This window comes from Canis lupus, chromosome 30 (assembly GCF_048164855.1).
Source record: "Canis lupus baileyi chromosome 30, mCanLup2.hap1, whole genome shotgun sequence".
NCBI lineage: Eukaryota > Metazoa > Chordata > Mammalia > Carnivora > Canidae > Canis > Canis lupus.
The window spans coordinates 34,946,490-34,967,837 of NC_132867.1; the positions used below are offsets into that span (position 1 = coordinate 34,946,490).

At 47.0% G+C, this 21,348-nt stretch overlaps 1 long non-coding RNA gene across 1 annotated transcript; it reads right to left on the reverse strand.

Moving 5' to 3' along the window:
- Window positions 1–671: 671 nt before the first annotated feature.
- LOC140621338 (uncharacterized) lies at window positions 672–7,783 on the reverse strand. The gene is made up of 3 exons (XR_012021049.1): window positions 7,290–7,783; window positions 7,090–7,168; window positions 672–1,440 (listed from the first exon to the last, which is right to left on the reverse strand). It is a non-coding gene; the product is annotated as an uncharacterized lncRNA (long non-coding RNA).
- Window positions 7,784–21,348: the final 13,565 nt, after the last annotated feature.

Consider the following 21,348-nt stretch of genomic DNA (forward strand, 5'->3'; position numbering starts at 1 on the left):
TGCAATGTCTGCAGTCTCAGCCCTTTGGATGATCCTGTATTTGATGCAGTGCTCGTCTCCAAGTGCCCCACCAGGCAGGCTGCCATGGAGCAGAAAGACCTGCAGACCAAGTCAAGATGCTCGAATCACATGATTTATTAAATCAACTCAAAACACACAGCCAGAAACAAGGGGAGAGATCTGGGTTTGGCTGACTCATTTAGGATAGGTGCCTATGGAGTAGAAGAACCACACACCTGAATCCTGAGCTATGCCATGTTTACGTATCCTGTCCACCTGCTATGCCAACCTTTCCCACTAATGGTGAGGCCACTGGGATCAGTCTAATGAAAAAGTCCTCAAAAAGGACACTATACCAACATCATTCCTACTTCATATATTTGTTGTTTTAAATTAATGCCCTTGATTAGAGATGCAGGAAAAGCAAGTGGTTTTTCTTTCACGAAGGTTTGAATCTGCTTTGTTTTCAATCCATTCCAGAAGTTGTGAAAATGAAAATGCACATCGTCTTTGAGCAGATTGAAGACATTTTATTTTTTTTAAAGATTTTATTTATTTATTCATGAGAGACACAGAGAGAGAGGGAGAGACACAGGCTGAGGGAGAAGCAGGGTCCATGCAGGGAGCCCGATATGAGACTCGATCCTGGGACTCCAGGATCACACCCCAGGCCAAAGGCAGGCGCTAAACCGCTGAGCCACCCAGGCATCCCAGATTGAAGACATTTTAGAAGGTGGTGCATTTTGATCGAATGATGGATTGTACAGGGCCAAGGAGAGGAGGGTATAGCAGAGCACGCACCAGTGCCTCTGAGCTCCACCAAGGACTCATGACGAGCAGGTGGGGCAGATGCAAAGGTGTGATAGGAAAGAGAAGGAGGCACTGCAATAAATTTAAAGAGAGAGACAGATGCATATGTAAGTTATAAATCTTGGAAAAGAGAAATAAAAGATTAGGAGTGAGAAATGGGAAGGCCGAGAGGTGTTATCTGAATGAACATGTCGAACGAAGGGGAACATTTCACAACAGGATTAGGTAGAAAAATGCGACTTTCCCCCTTTAACCAAAAGAGGCCAGAACCTGCCAAGGAAATCTATTCAGCTGAGAATGGTAATATTTTAGCAATAGAATCGGACACTCTGTGGAGGGGAATTGATAAATGGCTCCTATCTCAGTGGTCAGGAGGTAGGAGGGAAAACAGATGCCAAGGGTAGGCACTGACTCCCCAGAGAAGAAAGGAGAGAGCTGAGCTGAGAGTCAGGCCAGCACTGAGGGCTGAGAAGGCAAATGTCCAAGGTCAAATTCAGTCTGCTAATCTCTTCCTTGTGTCCACACGAGGTCTGGCTTCCGTGAAGCAACTCATCAGCCCACCAGCGTGTCCCACTGTTGACCCAATAGACACTGCTTTGCCTCAGACCAGGAACTTGACACAGCTTCTACCTACAACAAACCAGTTGCAGGGAAAGGGTCTTAAATCTCTAGAAATGGAAGCTTCTCTTTCCAGAACATTCCATCACCTGGAAAATTAAACTTGGTAATGACATAGCAAGACCTGCAGCTCAGGTCTCCGACCCCCAGCAATCCTTAATGTCAAGGATGACAGGAGAGTACCTGGCCAAGGCCTTGAATGAACAGTCAGATACCCAGCAGCATCTGGAAGGATACAAGGGCATCCTGTGACAACTGTCCAGTGATCTCCAAACCTGCTTGGTCCACATGGGACCACCCTCCACAGCCCCTTCCCAGCCCTTCTGTGCTGTGGAGGAGCTAATGGAATCTCAGCAAAGTTTCCCTCCTGCAAAGCCTGGGAGGAGAGTGCGAGATGCTGGGCTGGAGGGAGGGGGAGAGCCCTTCTGATCACACGTGGAACTCAGGGAAAGCCACCCCAAAGGTCCTGAATAACCTGTGAGGCATGCCTGGGAACTCGTCACAGCAACCCAGGTGCAATCTAGCTGTTTCTGCAGACAAATTGTGGTTGACAGACTGGAAAGGCTGCAAGCTTCACTAGACATTAGGCCATAGGACAACCCACCCCATGCCACCACTCCGTATCCAACAACACCCCTGGGTTTTACGTTCCTTCATCTTCATGCCACCACAGAGACTGTACCATCCCTTGCCTGGAGGGGCCAACTAGGTGGCCACATGCTGGACCTTGCCTCTCAGAAGGCTCAAGCTGAGAATCCTTGCTTGCCTCTTCTGGTTCCTGCTGTTTGCCAGCAATCCTTGGCATTGCTTGGCATTGATGACAGCGTTCCGGTCTCTGCCTTCATACTCACGTGGCATTCTCCCTGTGTCTGTGTCTGTGTGTCTCTGTGTTCCTTCTCTCATAGTACACCTGTCATATTGGATTTAAGACCCACCCTAATCCAGGTTGATATATTTTTTTTCTATTTTAAGTAGACTCCAACATGGGGCTTGAACTTATGACACTGAGATCAAGACCTGAGCTGAGATAAAAAATCAGATGGTCAACCAACTGAGCCAGCCAGGAGCCCCAAGGATGATCTTCTCTTAACTTGATCACATGTACAAGGACCCTATTTCTAAATCAGGCCACATTCCAAGGTTACAGGTAGTCATGAATTTTGCGGAGATATTACTCAACTCCGTACAATAACTTTTGGATAAAGAACTTTTGACTTTGTAGATATAGCCAACTTTACTGTATCCCCTTTTCTTCCCCACAGCACTCTGAAATGACCATGGGTCTCCTTTTTCCATTCTATAAATCTGGCCTAATACAAGCAGGGCTCAGCTTTCAAATAAAGGAATTTTCCAGAGTCACTACGGGCAAGGGCATGTGCTAGCAGTATCTGTTGGCCAGGCCAGGCCCCTCAGGATGAGGGAGTGCATTAACACAAATCCTGGCTCCCTGAGAGGGGAACATTAACACAACACTGGCTCCCTCTGTCCATCACTTCCTCCTTCTTGATTGGTACATTGGAAAGAAGAAGTCAGACATGAGCAGTGAGAGGCCCCAGCTTCTTAGTTTACTATTAGGAGTGAGCTGTACCTCCAGGAGGGCTCTCTGGGGAGGTGGGGAGGCATGCCCACATCCACCACATACACTCGCCTAAATTTAATCTTCAGAATTAGGGAGTTTATTTGCCTACAGATATAAGCCACATCTTTCAACATAGACTTTATCAGTTATAAAGGTGATCTTTATATCAGTTATAAAGGAGGCCCCTGATGAGAGACACCTCCCTCCCTCATTTCAGTTCTGAACTGATTCAGGGGAGGGGAGGGAAGAGGGTGCCATGTATCGGGCGCCCCAGACAGAGCCCTGCAGGGCCCACCCTTCGCACCCATTAGGTTCTCAGCACTTGACACACCATCCATTCATGTCAGCCTCATTCCCTATGTGCCAAAAAATATATATCTGAGGCTGAAAAGGAGAGTGCCCAACCCAAGGCAAGTTTGAACTTTCCATAAAAGGCCAAAGAGTGAATTGATTTCTCTCCCTTATTGTTTCCCCTACAATAGCTGGTATGCATTCCAAATAAGGCCATAAAGGAGCCAGGCCAAGTTGTGGAAGCGAATTTAAGTGAAAATCTTCCAAACACCAAGAATCTCAAAGGAGAGGAAGTAGCTGGCCACCCCCTCGGCCCCAGTTCATCGTCACAGAGCCTGTTTCTATAGAACAGGCTTCCAGGATTATCTATTTGCAGAAATGTACAAACACAGCCAGCATACTCGGTGCCTGTGGAAAGACCTGAATCGATACAAGTACAGAAGAATGGAGAAAAGAGAAAAGGAAAGATTTTATCAAGCCTATTTACTTTAAAGCTACCTAAAAGACCTGCACAAACACACCTGCTTCTTCAGCACTGGAGAGAACAAAGCAAACATGTCTCTTTTAAAAGAAACGTGCAGAGAGAGAGACAGGGGAGCCACAAAGCCAGTGCCCCCAGGAGGCGCTAGCATATCAGGCCAGGGAAGCTTTAAACCCAGATCAACCTTCAGATCAAAGTCTTCAAAAATGAACCTAGGATCACTGTTGTCAGTGGTGGTTCAGAATTAACCCTATGTCAGGCTGGGGATGGTGTCAGGCTGGGGAGTGTAGAACAACTGGATCTCCAGGGGGGAAATAACCCTGATTTGTAGTGTCTGCCCATCTCTGCGGTGTAAATATTCCCACAGTAGTTGATGTCAAGCTACAATGTGACTCACGAAAGGGGAGCTGGGAAGATGTAAAGTTGCTTGCTGCTGGTTTATACTGTTTCCACTCAACTACTACTGAGCATAGGTAATGGGGTAGGTCAGGGGCACCCCTCCCTGTGCAGTAGAAAAGCCAAGTATAATTTTTGACTCCTAAAAACCTAACTATGGAAAGCCTACTGTTGACCGAAGCCTCACTGATGACATCAACAGCCAACTAACCCATATTTTGTGTTACCTGTATTATATACTGTATTCTTACAATAACACTTAACTTTTTCTTGCCTTTTTTTTTCTTTTTTGGTATTTCTAGGCCATGTGGTTTGTCTGCAACTTTTTTTTTAAATTGTCACAAATCTCCAAAAAAGTTTCCAATATATTTATTGAAAAAAAAACGTGTATAAGTAGACCCACACAGTTCAAACCCATGTTGTTCACGGGCCAGCTATAGAATGTCCTGAAACAATGAGGAAGTGATGGGTTTGAAGATTCATCACGTTTGTTTTAAATATAATTTATTTAATTGTAAGTTGATATATTTTGATTTTTAATAATGACTGTGCAACAGTGAAGCTCACAAAATTTCCAAAAGTTTAAAGACTGGTTCGAGTTAGAAATAAGCCACTCCAGGGATGCCTGGGTGGCTGAGCTGTTGGGTGCCTGTCTTTGGCTCAGGTTGTGATCCTGGGATCCAGGATCGAATCCCACATCAGATTCCCTGTGAGGAGCCTACTTCTCCCTCTGCCTATGTCTCTGCCTCTCTCTGTCTGTGTCTCTCATGAATAAATAAATCTTTAAAAATGAAAGAAAGGAAGAAAAAATAAAGAAAGAAAGAGAGAGAGAAAGAAAGAAAGAAAAGAAAGAAAGAAAGAAAGAAAGAAAGAAAGAAAGAAAGAAAGAAAGAAGAAGAAGAAGAAGAAGGAAGGAAAGAAAGAAAGAAAGAAAGAAAGAAAGAAAGAAAGAAAGAAAGAAAGAAAGAAAGAAAGAAAGAAAGAAAGAAAGAAAAGAAGATAAATAAGCCATTCCAGCACATCACTGCCTGGGAGGCTTTTTAAAAATACCAAAGATTCGTCTGTCTCCCCGAATGCCACAATTGCCGGAGGCCCCCAGGGTGAGGACAGCACATGTGTATCTTAAAAAGCTCAGTAGGGTGGTTCTAATGGATATCCTCAGGTGAGACACGATGGGGAAACTGAGGGTCAGATGTTTAAATGTCCTGCCCATTGGTTATAATTTGGCCAAGCTGGGAGATGACAGCTTCTGTTTCTTCCCCTACTCTTTCCACTCTGGTTATGGGCAACTTTAGGTCTACTTTTGAAATATCTAGGTTTGTATTAGGATCCATATAGCAAGACCTTATTCTTTTTTTTTTTTTAGTTTTTATTTATTTATTTGAGAGAACGAAAGCACGAGTGAGGGGGAGAGGCAGAGACAGAGTTGAAGAAGCAGGCTCCTTGCTGAGCAGAGAGCTAGACGTGGGGCTCAAACCCAGGACTCCAAGACCATGACCTGAGCCAAAGGCAGACACTTAACTGACTGAGCCACCCAGGCACCCCAACCTCATTCTTTTTTAGCTATTTCAACAAAAACTGAAGCAAAGTTTACCTTTAGGCCATCTATGAAAAACCAGGGCCTAACAAGGAAATTCAGAGGTAAGTAAGATGAAGAGAAGGCCTCTGTGCTCTCAAGAATCTTTTTTTTTTTCTCAAGAATCTTTTAAAACCAGCTTTATATCTCTGTTTATTCCAGTCACCTATATATTAATGACAAATGACTCTTTTCTCCTCATAAACAGAGGGCTGACTGAACTGGCAATCCTTAGAAATTTCAATTATTAAATGGTTTAAGTTATTCCTTTTACTTAAAAAAAAAGTTTAGGTAGCAAGACAATGCATGATTTTCAATCACTGTGATTTACTCCTATATTTTTTCTAAATTGTCTTTAGTAAGCACAATGTAAAGTTGGCATATACTTTAAATATTTTATTTATTTATTTATTTATTTATTTATTTATTTATTATTTATTTATTTGAGAGAGAGAGCATGTGATTAAGGTGAGGAGCAGAGGGAAGGAGAAAGGATCTCAAGCAGACTCGGCGCTGAGCACGGAGTCTCATGCAAGACTCCATCTCACGACCCTGAGATCATGACCTGAGCTGAAACCAAGAGTCGGTTGCTAACCAACTGATCCATTCAGGTGCCCCTAGTATATACTTTAAAAATATTTTTATAGTTGGGGAAAGGTTGGTATTATTTTGTAAAAAATCTATTGTATGTCTACACCCAGGCTTTTGGCAAACCCAGCTGGCTTTTCCCTTGAACATTCTAAAGAGACCAACAGAGGCTTTTGCTGCAGCTCCAGCTCCCTTAGGCTTTCCTTTTTGGATTTTTTTTCCTTACTCTTCCCCCCTGGGCATTGGGAGTAATGTCCTCTGAGTTCCTTGTCCCACTCTGAGGCTGTGGGGTTCTCACAGGGACAGAACACAGTCTCCTGAGTGTCCCACTCAATTGCTCACAGCAGCAATCTCAGCCGCCAGCCCTCACGCGGGGAAGCAGTTACCACGCAGCGGGTCCCCAAACACGTTCTCTGCTCCTGTTATTTGAGAGAACATTCCAGAACTAAATGTGAACTCATCCCCCAAATATATGACATCCGAGTTTCACTGAAGGCCGATGCAGTTAAGCCGAGTACAAATAAGAACACACCTAAGCTAAGAATGAGGCCTGCTGATTCCAGCAACTTCCCTGTCCTCTCTGCCTGTGTGACCGGGCATTAGCAGGGGCTTCTCCTCCCCGTCCTGAAGACAGGCCACTGGGGACTCCACTGACTGCCCTCGTGAACCCCACGGATAGGAGACCACCCCATCTGAGAGGAGCCAGCTGTAAACCCAGGAGCCCCAAGTCCTGAAGGGGATAAACCTTACCCCGGGGCATGGCTTCCTGAACAGTGCTCACGTTCACGCTCATTCCACAGCATCTCCAGAGCATGTCCTGGCCTCGTTCCTGCAGAGGAAGGGGTTGGTAAGGAGGTGGTGATAGGGCCGGGAAGCTGAACGTGCAGGGCCGGGCTGGAGGCACTTCCCAAGGGGAGGCCTGCACCCCTCCTCTCAGACCAAGTACACACCTTGGATCCTTTTCTCCTCCAAGGATCTGTACTCCTCGGTGCAACGACACTTGAAAGCATTTTTCTTCTCACACTCCAGGTAGCTTCTGCAGCCGTTTCTAAGCCCATTCTCCCTAAATCCCAATCCTAAACCAGGCTTCTGACACTCAGTTCTCCTGTGAGGAGGCCACATCCAGTTGTAGGTTTTCCCACCATGACTCCTTCCACACCTGCCTTTCCCCACCAGCCTCGTCCAATCCCAGGGTGTAGGGGTTCCCACAGCTGGTCATGGGGAGAACTATGTCTGCATCCGCTCCCTTGCCCTTACTGAATGTGTGTTTGGAGAAGTCACATGATCTCTAAGTATCTCAGTGGCCTCAGTGGCCAGCCGGGGATAGCAATGTGCACCCTTGGCTTAGGTGGGCATTCACGGAGCAATTATGTATGTAGGACTCAGCAAAAGGCCCAGGCCTCATCAGTGCCAGAAAAGGTCACCAAGTCTCCGTTCCTGCAGCCTCCGTTCTCTCCTCTGAGTCCCCTTGGTCCCTATACTAGCACTGTCGTCATGTCCCCATGATCTCTGTATCATCAGTTTGGTTGCCAGATGAAATATTGGGCATCTAGTTGAATTTGAATTTCAAATAGACAACCAATAATTTTTGGTGTACGTCCCATGCGATATTTTTATTTGCTAAGTCTGTCAACCCTCATTTAATGAGAGTACATGTTTTGTGGATTGGGCACCAAACCTGATTCATTTGTGCTCCCAGCCTGGCCCGGGGCCTGGCACCAGAATTAGGAGCCAGTAGATCTTGGTTCTCAGCAGGGGCGGTACTGCCCCCTAGGGGCTGCTTTGGAGATTGGAGAAGGTGTTTTTGATTGGCACCCTAGGGTGGAGGGAAGAGGTGACTCCTGGCCTCCAGGCTACAGCAGGCAGGGACCTGGCAGGCACAGAACAGTGGCTCTCAACAGAAAATTGTCTTTTGTCCCACGCATTCTTCAGGTACATGAAAACCTACTCCTGCATATCCGAGCCTAGAAACTAACTCCATATGAGTGTAAGGTGAATTTTGCACCGTATTTTCCAGGAATGCAACCACTGGATAAATCAAGGAAAGACTCCATTTTTTGCTTTGTACATAACCAAGAGATCTTCACTGGGACAGAAATCACCGCATCGGTGTTTTGAGAGCATCGCAGCTCAGACGGGTTCTCAAGGCTGCCCATGGTGCAAGGACAGCTTTCTACCCACCCCCACCCCCCACGCTTCAAGGCTCTTTGCTTCTCCCATTTCCCATCCTCTCTCGCTCTATTCCTCTCTTCTCCACCTCCAGCAGAAACCCGTATGTGCACCCTGATGGTTAGGAGGACTCATGTAGTATTGTATCATCAGACTGGGGTGTGGCAGCAGCATAGGATGCTCTTCACGGTGGGGGGACCCACCATGGGCGGTCCATCAGCTTAATTCCCTCCTGGAGCAGAGCTGGGCTAGCACAGAAACCCCTCTTTGCTGAAGAAGCCGCCTCCTCCTGAGCCAGGCAGGGGGTAAAGACCCTTCGAGGCCCCACCGCACCCCAGGTGGCTATGGACAGGACCAGTCCCCTCAGAGTGACACTGAGGTTACTGGCTGGATGAGGAGGAGCTGTTTGGGGATGGTCCGTGGCTGGCCTGGCCTGAGGCTTTGGCATTAAGAGCCCCATCTTCTGAGAACCCCTAGGTAGCCGGGGTTAAAAGCCACACACTTGTAATCATCTTTCTTTCTTTCTTTCTTTCTTTCTTTCTTTCTTTCTTTCTTTCTTTCTTTCTTTCTTTCTTTCTTTCTTCTTTCTTTTTCTTTCTTTCTTTCTTAGAATTTATTTATTTATTTATTTATTCATTCATTCATTCATGAGAGAGACAGAGAGAGGCAGAGACACAGGAGAGACACAGGCAGAGGGAGAAGCAGGCTCCCTGCAGGGATCCCGATCTCAGGACCCGGGGATCATGACCTGAGCCGAAAGCAGACGCTCAACCACTGAGCCACCCAGGTGCCCTATCTGTCGCATTTCTGCTGGAGACAAAACAGGTCTGAGCACAAACGGGAGCACAAATTAATCAAGTTTGGTGTCCAATCCACAAAACATGTACTCTCATTAAATGAGGGTTGACAGACTTAGCAAATAAAAATATTGCACAGGACCTACTTACACCAAAACCTTGATACCAGGTGTCCTTGAGGCAGCCCCGGTGCCCCTCTTCTAACTCCCACCTCCATCCCCGTAATGCCCATCTCCTGCCCCGTCCAGGTAAAGTTCACAGCCACAAGCCAGGGCTGGAGATGCCTCCAGACAGTCCAGCTGGGGAGTCTGCAGAAGGGAAATCACCTCCATATCCCCTGTTCTCAGTGCTCCTCAGGTAATCAATCACACAGCCCAGGAAAATGCCTCATTATCTTGCCTTTACAGGTGATGTCCCTTTTATTGCCTACAACAGGGGTCAGCAAACTTTTTCTGTAAAGAGTCAGATGGCAAATATTTGGGACTTTGCAGGCCATCCGGGGGTCTCTGCTGCAGCTACTTCATACATAAGTGAATGGATATGGCTCTGTTCCAATAAAACTTTATTGATAAAAACATGCAGCGGGCCAGATTGGCCCAGAAGTCAGAGTTTGCCAGCCCCTGGCCTACAAGGTTAAGGAATCTAAAAGGCCAGAAGCTTTCCTATTGGAGTCCCTGAACAAAGCAAGGTGGACTCCCTTTCCATTTTTCCAGCGGGGTCTCCTGGGCTCTTCCTAACTTCTACCCCACAAGGGAGGCAGATGGTGCTTCATCTGCTCCGCCGGTCACTACTGCCTCCAAGTCTTGGCTGCTGGCAAGATTGGCGGTTCCTCACTCCCTACAAGTTCCTTAGAGCACCCTGCTACTCATTAAAAACCCAGAACCTCCCGAAGGAATGCACTCTTCTCTGATGTGTCGTTTATAAACTCTCAGGAACTGGCCCTGTTTTGAGAATATTTTATTACTACCTCTTGCTGAGAGAGTGCCAAGCCTGTAAAGATGAAGAGAGGAGAGATTCTGCTCATTTCACTTTATAGGAAAGAGCAATCTCCAATTTCTCGACTCATGAGCCCTTGTGCCTCCCTCTATTCTGGTGACTCTTCAGTGACTCAAATAGGACCAGTCCCAATGACTACCCCAGTGACAGGAGAGTCTATCTTGGGGAAGAAAACTGGGTATTTGGGGATCTTGTTACAACAAGGGCAGTTCCAAATGCAAGGGAGCCCTTGGGCTTTATTAATGGATTTTCTGGCTGTTAGACAAAACAGCAGTGTTTCGAAGCCAAAGAAACAGTCTCTTCCTAGATGATAGATTACATTTCTAAGAACAAGAGTTTAGATCTCCCTTCAATGTGTGTGATGAACGAAGGTATGAAGTTAATGTTCTTCCCTCAGAGCAAAGATTCTTTGGAAAAGATTTTAAAGCTCCTTTGGGTGGCTGAGAGAATTTTTTTTTTTTTTTTTTTTTTTTTTTTTTTTTTTTTTTTTTTTGTCGGTGGGCCAGAGCCTGGGCCTGGCGGCCAGTGCCAAGCCCATGTCCTGGTCCACGGAGAGAGAATTTTTTGAGTTAAAGAGTATATTCAACGTTCACTAAACACATTGGGTTTCCTGAGTAGGTGATAGACCGCCTTGATAGTGAGTATGGAAAGTCAGTAAATGATGCTTTCTGAAGAAACTCTGGAAAGACACATGAGAAGAGAGGGAGTAGGGAGGGAGCAGGAGGAAGGCAAGAGCGTTCACTCTATACTTTCCTATGTCCTTTTGATTACTGATGTATGTGAATGTAGTATCAAGACTAAGAAATAATCTTATTATTTTTTAAAGATTTTATTTATTTATTCATGAGAGACACAGAGAGAGAGGCAGAGACACAGGCAGAGGGAGAAGCTGGCTCCCTGCGGGGGAACCCAATGCTGGACTCGATCCCAGGACCCCGGGATCATGCCCTGAGCCAAAGGCAGATGCTCAACCACTGAGCCACCCAAGTGTCCCAGAAATAATTTTAAAACTGAATAAGTACGATACTCTTTATTGCATCTCCAACCCAGCTGGTTATTTGGCTGCAAACTTGATTTTCCTCCTCTGCCCTGGCCAAGGGGAGACTAAGTCATGTTAATACCCATAAGTGTCGCTGGGGGTCAGGGTGGAGGGCAGCATCGCCTGGCAGTTGAGGTGGGTCCTAGCCCTGGTTTTAAGGCCCTACCTGGATTCGTCACAGTTCCTGGAAAGGGTAACATGACATTTTCAAGAACACTGAGTTTACTGGTTTTATTATTTTTTTAATGAGTTTGATAACATATCCAGAGGAGCAGCCAGTAGTTCCAGCAGGGACATGTGTGCATCAAGGGGACCTTAGAGCCATGCAGCCTTCCTGAGAGGAGCTTGGAGTGTCCGGGCCTTGGTTTCCTCATCTGGAAAATGAGGAAAGATCACCTGCCTCATGGGGTTGTGAATCCTCTTAATGTAAAGTGACTTAGTAAAGCGACTTAGGTCCTTAGTAAAGCAACTCTTGCTCAGTGAAAGATAGCCACACCAACAGCCATCCTGGGAGGGAAGACCCCCAGGGAAGAGGCAGGCCATTGTCACCCATCAATGTCCCTTGACTCCTGAGTCCCTGGGCTTTCCTGTTACTGTAGCCCACGAGCTGCCCACTCTCTTACCACTTCTTGCTCCCCAGGCCATCACTGCCTGGAGGATAAATCTCCTCCTCCCTCTGATCCCTCCATGACCAGAACCCCACCTCCAGATTCCAGGACCATCTTGGATTGTTTCTCCTGGCGAACCACTCTTGCCTATATGTGCAAGCTTGGATGCAGCTCAGAATGCCCTCCTGGACCAGGAGCTGGACACAGGATGGGTCAGAGCTGGTCCCTCCCACCCACAGCCTCTCCTGAAAATCTGCACGTTGGGTGGTGGGACTCCAAGATGGAAAGTGATCCCCTCACCCTTACTGCTCACCTTCTACCAGCACCACGATGTTCCCCACCTGGATGCAGTTCTAGGCCCTTCCTTCAAGAATGCCTCCTTCTTTGTGAGGAAGGCTCCTGTCCCCTGTCCTCAGGCAGCCTGCAGGGTGCCTTCTTGGGGTGCCAATTCTGACTCCCCAGGTGGGCCACTGTGAAACACTTGCCAACTTGCATTGCTTTTTTCTTAGTGTGCACATCTGTCCCCAACATCATTCCACACTCTGGAAGGGCTGGGACTCTGTTCCAATTAAGTTCATACCCCAGCCTCTAGGACCTTGGCCTATGGACTATAAACAAAACTGTTTTGAGTGAGGTGGCCCATGTGCTCACAGGAGGGCATTACCTAGCCAATCCCTTCCCAGGCAGGAAATCTTCTCTGTGTGGTTGTGACAAAGACAGCTGTGCAAGGTTAGTGATTCCAGCTGGAGCCCACCCTGCTCAGACTGCATCTGGAGAGCGGATGGGGTGAGTGCTGGGGAGCCAACATCCTCCCTGGAATGAAGCATCTCCTGCGGGTAAGCTCCTGAACACAGAGCCAGACGATTAAGGAAGCCACAATCCTGGGTGTCTGTCCTATAGACATGCTTCCAGCCCATCCCTCACATGGCATCCTACAGGAGGGGGCTATAAGAAAACCCAAAAGCTCCTGAGTAGCACCAAGGGCCAGAGAAGCAACCCAGCCTGGTTCCCACTAGCATAGCAGCTTGAAGAGCCCAGGGACCCAGAGGAGGCAGCTTCTAAAAGTATCCCTAGGACTTGACTCCTGATGGGGGAGTTGGCTTCTTGGCTGCATCCCAGACTTCAGAGGCCCCACCCAGGGGGGCCCCAGGTCTGTGTGGGCTCCCAGGCCTGCCCACACCTCCATGCCCAGGGGCCTGCAGAGCCCAGGCCGATCTCCAGATGATTCCGGCAGAAACTCAACCACAGCCAAGTGGTGCTTAGGAAACAGAGGGGCTTTTGACCTAATTATTCCCAATTGGTTGTCTCCATCGATCACATTCTCTTGATAATTGCCCAGCTCCCCACTTCCAGATGGGGGTGCAGTTCTCGCGTGGGATAAATGGGGTGTGACGCTGAGAAACGTGCAGCCCCTTGCTTTCCACACACTGGGCCTTTGTGGAGGGGTGTTTTGTTTACTGCCATTAAAATGAAAGGAACACAACCAGGGAGTGTGTGGGGGCCATGGAGGGGCAGGGGGCTGGCTCCTCAGGGAGAGAGTGGGCTGGTGTAAGCTGATCTTGGGCCTCGCCCCCATGGGACCCCCACCATCTGGCCCAGACCCCGCTCTCTCGGTCACTCACTCAGTGTTTGCAAACCCTGATCCTGTGCAGATCCCCTGTCATGATTCCCTCCCTTGAGTGCCCATCAGAACCTCAGTCTCCTTGGCCTGGCACTCAAGGCTCCCCCGCACCGCCCCTGCCCTCGCCCTCCACTTCATCTCCCACCAGTCGCCCCTATTGACAGCCTGCTCCGTCCAAGCTGAGTCACTGCATCCGGAAAGGACACCATGAATTACCACGTTGGCCTGTGTGTCCCACCCACCCTGGGTCCCCCCCTGCCCCATCCCCAGTCTACTCATGCTTTCTCCAGCTCCGTGCAGCTTTTGGGGTTCACTTCAGCTCACACCTCCTCTAGGGATCTTTGCTCAGCCCCCTCCAGCTTTGAGGAAGTCTCCCCTGTAAACTCCCAGCGCCAGCCCTCCAAGCCCTTCATAGGGCTGTAGGTCAGAGGGCGTTCCCCTCTGTTCTGTATCCTGGCTCCCCAGCTGGCCTGTGAACTCCCGGGGATCCCCAGTTTGGCCTAGGTCCCCGCACTAGAGTGACATCAGTCTCACACAGAGCTCAGCACACACACCTGTTGGTTAATAAAATAATGGGGCAACAGATGCATTCCAATGGTGTTGACCTCACTGGAATCTGCTCCCTTTAAAGAGCAGGGCCAGGCCTGTTGTATTCTGTATTCCCCCTCCCAGGCCTTCCTCCCTAACCTGTAGGGACCCACGTGCCTCCCAGATCCCTGAGACTAAGGAGAGGCTTCAGCGAATGGGAGCCTCTCCTCCACCAGCACCTGGTTCCCCTATGCCAACAGTCACACCGACAGTAATCGAAAATCAGGTGTACACTAACTGGGCGGGGACTTACGGGAACGTTCTCATCAAACACAAAGGACTTGCAGACCAACCTCTCCTTTTCTCCATTTTCCCCCCACAGTCACTACAAACTGAGCTGATTGGACATCCTGGCCATGACTGTCACTAATGTCAAGACGTCTCCCCAATGCATATCCCCACCCCTGGTATGAGTTGGTGAGCTTCAATGAACCTCGTAACTTCTGTGTTATAACTTTTCTCTTCTCCTAAATCTGTGGTTCTCAACCAGGGGTGAGCAACCCCCTGCCTTCATGCGGGGGGACATTTAGCAACCTGGAAACACTTGATTGTCACAACTGGGGAGAGGAGTGTTAGTGGCACTTAGTGGATGGAAGCCTGGGGTGCTGATAAAGGTGCCTCCCCATGACAGAGAATGATCCAGCCCAAATGTCAATAGCGCTGAGAGTTGCCCACCCGGCTAGGGTTCTATGCTACATTTAGGAACAGAGTGCATCTTCTGGATTGATTCACCTTTTTGATTTCAACTGCAAGTTGACATCTGCTGCTTGTCCTTGCCCAGGGAAGCCACCAGCGCCTTCCCAAGGGAACGAGGAATGACGAACGAAGGACTGGAGGAGGCTTCTAAGCTAGAGCTGGGGCGAAGGGTGCCCCACACCCACGGTAGATGGACGGGAAGGGAAGTGCCAGCAGTCCCCGCGTTTCTGTGAGCCCCCCTCTGAAATTCAGAGCTCTCAATCAAGCAGCTCACAGGAAGGCTCCAGAGGGAAGGGTGATGAGAGACACGGAAAGAGAGCACTTTTGTTTCTAAACTTACAGGGAAGGGCAGAGGATTTTTCAACAGAGCCAAACCACACACACCTCTGTCGGGCCCTGAAAAATGTGCGCATCAACAAGACAAAATCACGCACGTGACTCAGCTTTTCATGTGCACTGCACACATGGCTTACTAAATGCAATGCGAAGGCTTATTTGCTTAGTGGAAATTCTCCAATAATGGCTCTGCCTGTTGCAGCAGGTAAAACGTGCAGTTTCATTGTGCTAGAGTTTTTCAACACAGGATTTCTCTGTTTGACAATATTTGAACAGATGGGGTGTGTGGCAGGCAAGATGCCTGAGCCGTTTCCAGCCTGAGACCCAGATCCAAATGTCTCTCACTGTTGGCCGACGTGTCTGTAGAACTTGGAGCACCTGAAGGCCTTGCCTTCTGTATTACTTATATTCGACTGGTCTCATTTTTGCCAGCATTTCCCCCTACTGTTTATTGATTGTATGAGTTAGGATTGCTTGCTGCTGCAAGTAATGGCAAACCCATCAAAGACAGGCTTACAAAACCAAGCGGTCAATCACAGCACATAACAAGAAAGGGGAAGTTGAAAATTCTAGGGTTGTTCCCGTGGGACTCAGTGAGGCCATGGAGGACTCTTTTTCTGCTGAGTTATCTCAAGCAAGTTAGATTTTCTTCCTTAAACTCATCACCTCATGGTCATAAGATGCCTCAGCAGCACTGGAGGGAGGCATGAAGGACGCTAGTGAGGGGCCAGGTTAGGTACCCACATCCTAGGGCCCTGGCATGGTCTCCTCCACCCCCCAACCTGAAGGGATTCATTGCTTCCTTTACGCTCTGCAGCTTCACAGCCTGGAGCAGGGCAGGTCTTCCCTCTCCACCGGGCTTCCCAAGGGGCTGAGCTCTAGCCCTGCCTGCACTCCCCACTTCAGAGAAGAAAGATCCCAGAGCAGATGGCTCCCTCCTACTCTTCCTCTGGAGGACACCTTCACCCAGTGCTTCTTAGACTTTTTTTTTATTTTTAAAGAGATTTTATTTATTTATTCCTGAGAGACACAAAGAGAGAGGCAGAGACATAGGCAGAAGGAGAAGCAGGCTCCCCATGGGGAGCCCGATGCAGGACTCGATCCCAGGACCATGGGATCACTCCCTGAGCTGAAGGCAAACGCTCAACCACTGAGTCTCCCAGGAACCCCTTTTCTCAGACTTTAAATGCAGCTAAATCCCCCGGGGCTTGGGCACAACTCACTAGCTCCCGGAGACACTGATGCTATGGATCTAGAAGCTGCACTTTGATGGCAAGAATCTGGAAGCTCAGTGCTGCTCACATCCTGCCCAACCCTGACCATAACCACCATTTCCAACACCACTGCCTCCTACCTCTCCTCTCCTACTTCCTGTGTCCTCAAGTGCTTTAAAATTTAGGAGGAGACTCTCCTTGAACCCCAACCACCATAAGAAATCATCATATATTAATGTACTCCTTCACTGAACTAATGAGTCCTTCCTGTGGCCATTGAATGGTTGGAACTATGGGCCACCTGCACTGGACCGCTGTGGCTATGAGCAATTCAATGAACAGTGAGAAAATCCATCTAATTAATGAATCCTTTCTACGTTCTGGGTGTTCTTCTGGGAAAGTGCAAAAGACAAAGAATATCTGCTCCCATGGAGCTGACATTCTGCTGAAGGGACAGTCCGTACAGAGAAAGAATGGTAATTGCTGAGGGAAAAAATATAAGGATGAGAAGTTGAAATTATATGTAGGGCAGCCAGGGAAGGCTCAGCAAACAAGGTAGACCTTACTGCAAAACTGTGCAGAAGCAGGGAGGACTTGTCTCAGGTGTCACAGCACACCCTCCATGGGCCTGTGAAGCCTCCATGACTCTCCCTGCCAGGTCTAGTCCCCATGGTGGTACAGCTGGGCCATCTATCTACCTGTCCCTGAGGAATGGCCCCACAGGTGGGTCAGCTGTGCAACGTTTCCCTGGAACCCCGAAGAAGACAGTTGCCTCCGTTTTCTTGCAAAGTGCTATGGGCTTTATGGTTAAAGCAATGGGAAGTGCGCTGGGTGTTGAGCAGGGGTGTGTGGGAGTCACATATGTCTTGTCATGACAAAACCACCTTAAATTCTTTACAGAACAAGGCTAAGGAAATTACTTTTCTAATTTTTTAAAATTATTTTTTCTTTTTTATCCTTTTAAAATTTAAAAAATTCTTTTAAAAAATTAAAAATTTAAATTCAATTAATTAACATATTATGTATTATTGTTTCAGAAGTAGAGGTCAGTGATTCATTGGTCTTGTATAATACCCAGTTTAAAAAGGGCTTTCACACTCTTATTTGAACTTCAACCTTAAAAGATACAAATTCCTGCACTATTGCTTCCGAGATGTGTGACTTTGGTACATTAATAAATTTCTCTATTCTTCAGTTTCCTCTACTTTCTCTGTGCAAGTAGAGATGATGATAATACCTACAATTGTGGTGAGAACTACGAATAAAGCCTTCAGACCATTTTGTGCCCTTCTTCCTCATTCAAGGGAACATTTGCACTTGTAGCCCTGACCTATCTGTAAGACTGGCTACCCTGAGACAGGCTGTGTGCGGGCGCTCTGGTCTCTAGTCCAGCTGAGTCCAGCCTTCCCCGATCCCTGCCAGTGCACCCGGTGCCAGATGTCACACCCCCTCCAGATGAGCACCCACCCACTAGGTGAGTGCCACCAAGGACCTCCATCCAATAATACCACGTGCAACTGAAGGGTCGCCCAGCCAAGCCCTGTCTGAATTTATGATTCATGAAATTGGGTGCTATAGTAAAATGTTGATTGCTTTAGGCTGAATAGAGTTGAGGTGCTTTGTTATACAGCAATGGATAGCTGCTACACCACTAGTATGATTATTTTCATTAGTATTATTATTACTACTATTATCAGTATAAGTATTAAAAGACTGACAGGCAGGCACTAGGCACTAGAGGCAGAGACTAAGAGAACAACTAAAGGGTTTGTGCAGGGGAGCCATGAGCATAACAGGTTTTCTGGGTTGGGCATCCTTCTGACTGTCCAGCATGACCTCTCTCCTGGGTCTCGCACGAACCATTTCTGGCTGGTGAACTGCCCTTTGGGAAGCTGCAAGAACGCTCCTGTCAACTGTTTCCTTGGGACTCAACCTCCAGGAAGATTACTCATCTTATATGATCTGGCCCCAAAGAAACACATCGAGCTCTGCATATACTAAACATCACTATGCTGATAGTCCTCATTAAAAACACTGCAAAACGAAAGCCAAACCAGATGCTACACTAACAACAACCCCCCCCCCAACACACACACTTTTTGAATTAAAATAACATAAAATCTAAACTCCTGGTTTCCCCTGAATATAGCAGAGAAGCCTTGGCAAATCTGATCTCTCTAATACACCAGCCAAGGAAGAAAGACTCCGATGACCTATTCTTTCTGTCAGAGTGAAGGAAACAAACACAGTGCTTTTAATCAATATTTATGTAACACTCACCAAAAGCTGTGCTTGCTGAAGTAAAATATAACCTTTCTCTCTTTAAACACCTTTTACTTGTTATTCAAATAGGAAGTTATTTTTGCAGAATTAGCTACATCTGTCAACCCAGCATTCCTGAGTGCCACATATAAAGCTCTTACCATATCCCACCTTCTCAATAACTTTCTCTTTAGCTTAGATTTTATTTATTTTTGACAACTCCCTGGGGTTGCCTGACAGGAGAAATCTTTAGGACTGGGGTAATATGGTTTTTACATTCAGGGATACATTATTTTTTTTATTAGTGTTTTCAACTCAGAATAAGACAGTGGGACAAATCCATGCCAAATGCAGTCCATTTTTTATTAATGGCTCCACAGACCAACATTTATTTTAAGCCTTAAGGTTCCAACTTTCTTGTCTCCTTCATCGGTTTAAGAGGTACCGGGTGTGTTCTCAAATGTGTTTTTGTTGGATCGGCATAGGGTATAGCACTTTGGCAGGAAAGCATGGGTTAAGTAGATGAAAATTCATGGGACTATCTGCAAAATTCCATGCTTGACGTCTATTGTTTCCTTACGAGTGCCATAGTTTGATCAGGATGAAACAGCCTCCTTTGCGCCATTGATCATGGTTTGTAATCCTTTATCAATGGATGAGTCTTCCAGCTTTAGGCCATGGCTGAAAACACACAAATTATTTCCTTCTGCATGATGCCCTGCATCTCACCCAGTCCCCTGGCTCTTCAATCTACGGATGGCCCTCCCGGGCATACTCTAACCTGGTCGTTGGAGTGACACGGAATCAGTTTGGTAGTTTCATGACTTCCCAACAGAATTTTACCCCTAAAGCTGGCCAGGTCCGAGATTTTCCTTACCTGCCTGGGAGCACATTGCACAGAGGGCCACAGACTGGTCCCAGGAGAGGAGGATGCTTCGTTTGCAGAAGAATGGGCTTGACCATTCTGGCCTCAGCAGCCCTGGTGGCTGCTCACCTGCAGCAGTCTATCAGGACTCCCTTGGGGTCCGCCTGGTTCAGTGGAAGCCAGAGGTAGAAACTGAGCTCTGAAATGGATTGGTGGAGGTCTTACTCTTTTTCCTTTTTTAAAAAAACTTGCTGGGGATCCCTGGGTGCCTCAGCAGTTTAGTGCCTGCCTTTGGCCCAGGGCACAATCCTGGAGTCCCTGGATTGAGTCCCACATTGGGCTCCCTGCATGGAGCCTGCTTCTCCCTCTGCCTGTGTCTCTGCCTCTCTCTCTCTCTCTCTCTCTGTCTCTGTGTGTGTGTGTGTGTGTCTCATGAATAAATAAATAAATAAAATCTTAAAAAAAAAAAACAACTTGCCAACCACTCTTTGGGTGCTGCACAGACACAACCATTGCTAGGTTCTCTGGAACACCTATGTGGTCCAGGCTCTAACTAGCAGGCTTACTGTGATATTTTCCAGATTTAACTTTAAAATGTATATTATTTATTGTAGCCTGCCTTGATCCAGAAAGGGCTTAAGGCAGCTGACTGAAATATATAATCAGGAAAAGCTGATTGAACTTACTTGGTTGAAGACATTCTGCTGTAAATCGGGGGGGGGGGGAGTGTTTTGAAATCCTCCTTTTCATTATAAGGTGATTACCTTATTTTACAACAAACAGACGTTTCTCGTAAGTGAATATAGTTAAGTATCTGTCCAAAAATTTCCTTTGACCTTGTAACTTACAGCTAATATATAGTGTTTTCATTCCTTCCTAACCAGGAAATTTGATGTCATCATATAAATTATACGGGAGAAATGTCTGGTATGGGCAAAGCTGGACAGTCACAAGATGTGGACAACTTTGACAGGACGCCCTTGCTCATGACATGGAGGGTCCTCTGCTCTGATCCATCCCAGGATTATTTTATTTTATTTTATTTTGTTATTTTATTTATTTATTTGTTATTTTATTTCCTCCATCATCGAGACACATCACTTTCTCATTTTTTCCTTCCATTGGCCCCTTGAAATTCCACATTTCTGTGATTTATTAAAATATTCAAACCTCTCTCTTTTGTTTCAATTTTATAAGCAAACTTTTGGCGAAATCTCTATAAAGCAGAACTAAATTTTCATATTCTCTGGCCAGGCCAGGCTTTGGTGGGATTCAGTGGCAGTTGGTGGCCATGAGGTCATTCCTCTTGGTGATTGGCTGGTCATTGCTATTTCCTGAAGTGCCTGTCATGTCCCTTCCCATGAGCCCTTCCAAACAGCCCTCATCAATGGGCGGGCAGATTCTGGAGAATGAAGGAGGGAAATGCTTCCATCTGCATGGAGACTCCTATGTAGCCACTGGCTTCCATCTTTTTCTTTGCATGCAGGTAGAGGTGGGGAGTCCACCAAAGTCATTTGGATTACACATTCCCATTTAACTGTCACATGTTGGAGAGTATATACTGCTCACTGTGTATGTGTATGAAATCTAAGGTTAGGGACTTTTTCTTTTATTTCTATTTCTTTTTGTTTTGAAAAAAGATGTAACAGTAAATTATGCAACCAAGTGGAGAAAGAGAGTAAAGTCATAGAGGGTACCTTCTTTTAAAAAGTCACTCCCCATGTTTTGAGCTTTATGAGGCAGGACACTGTGCTAAGTGATCTTCACACACAGAATCTCCCTGTGGAAGGGACACCATCACGTGACCCCATTTTACAG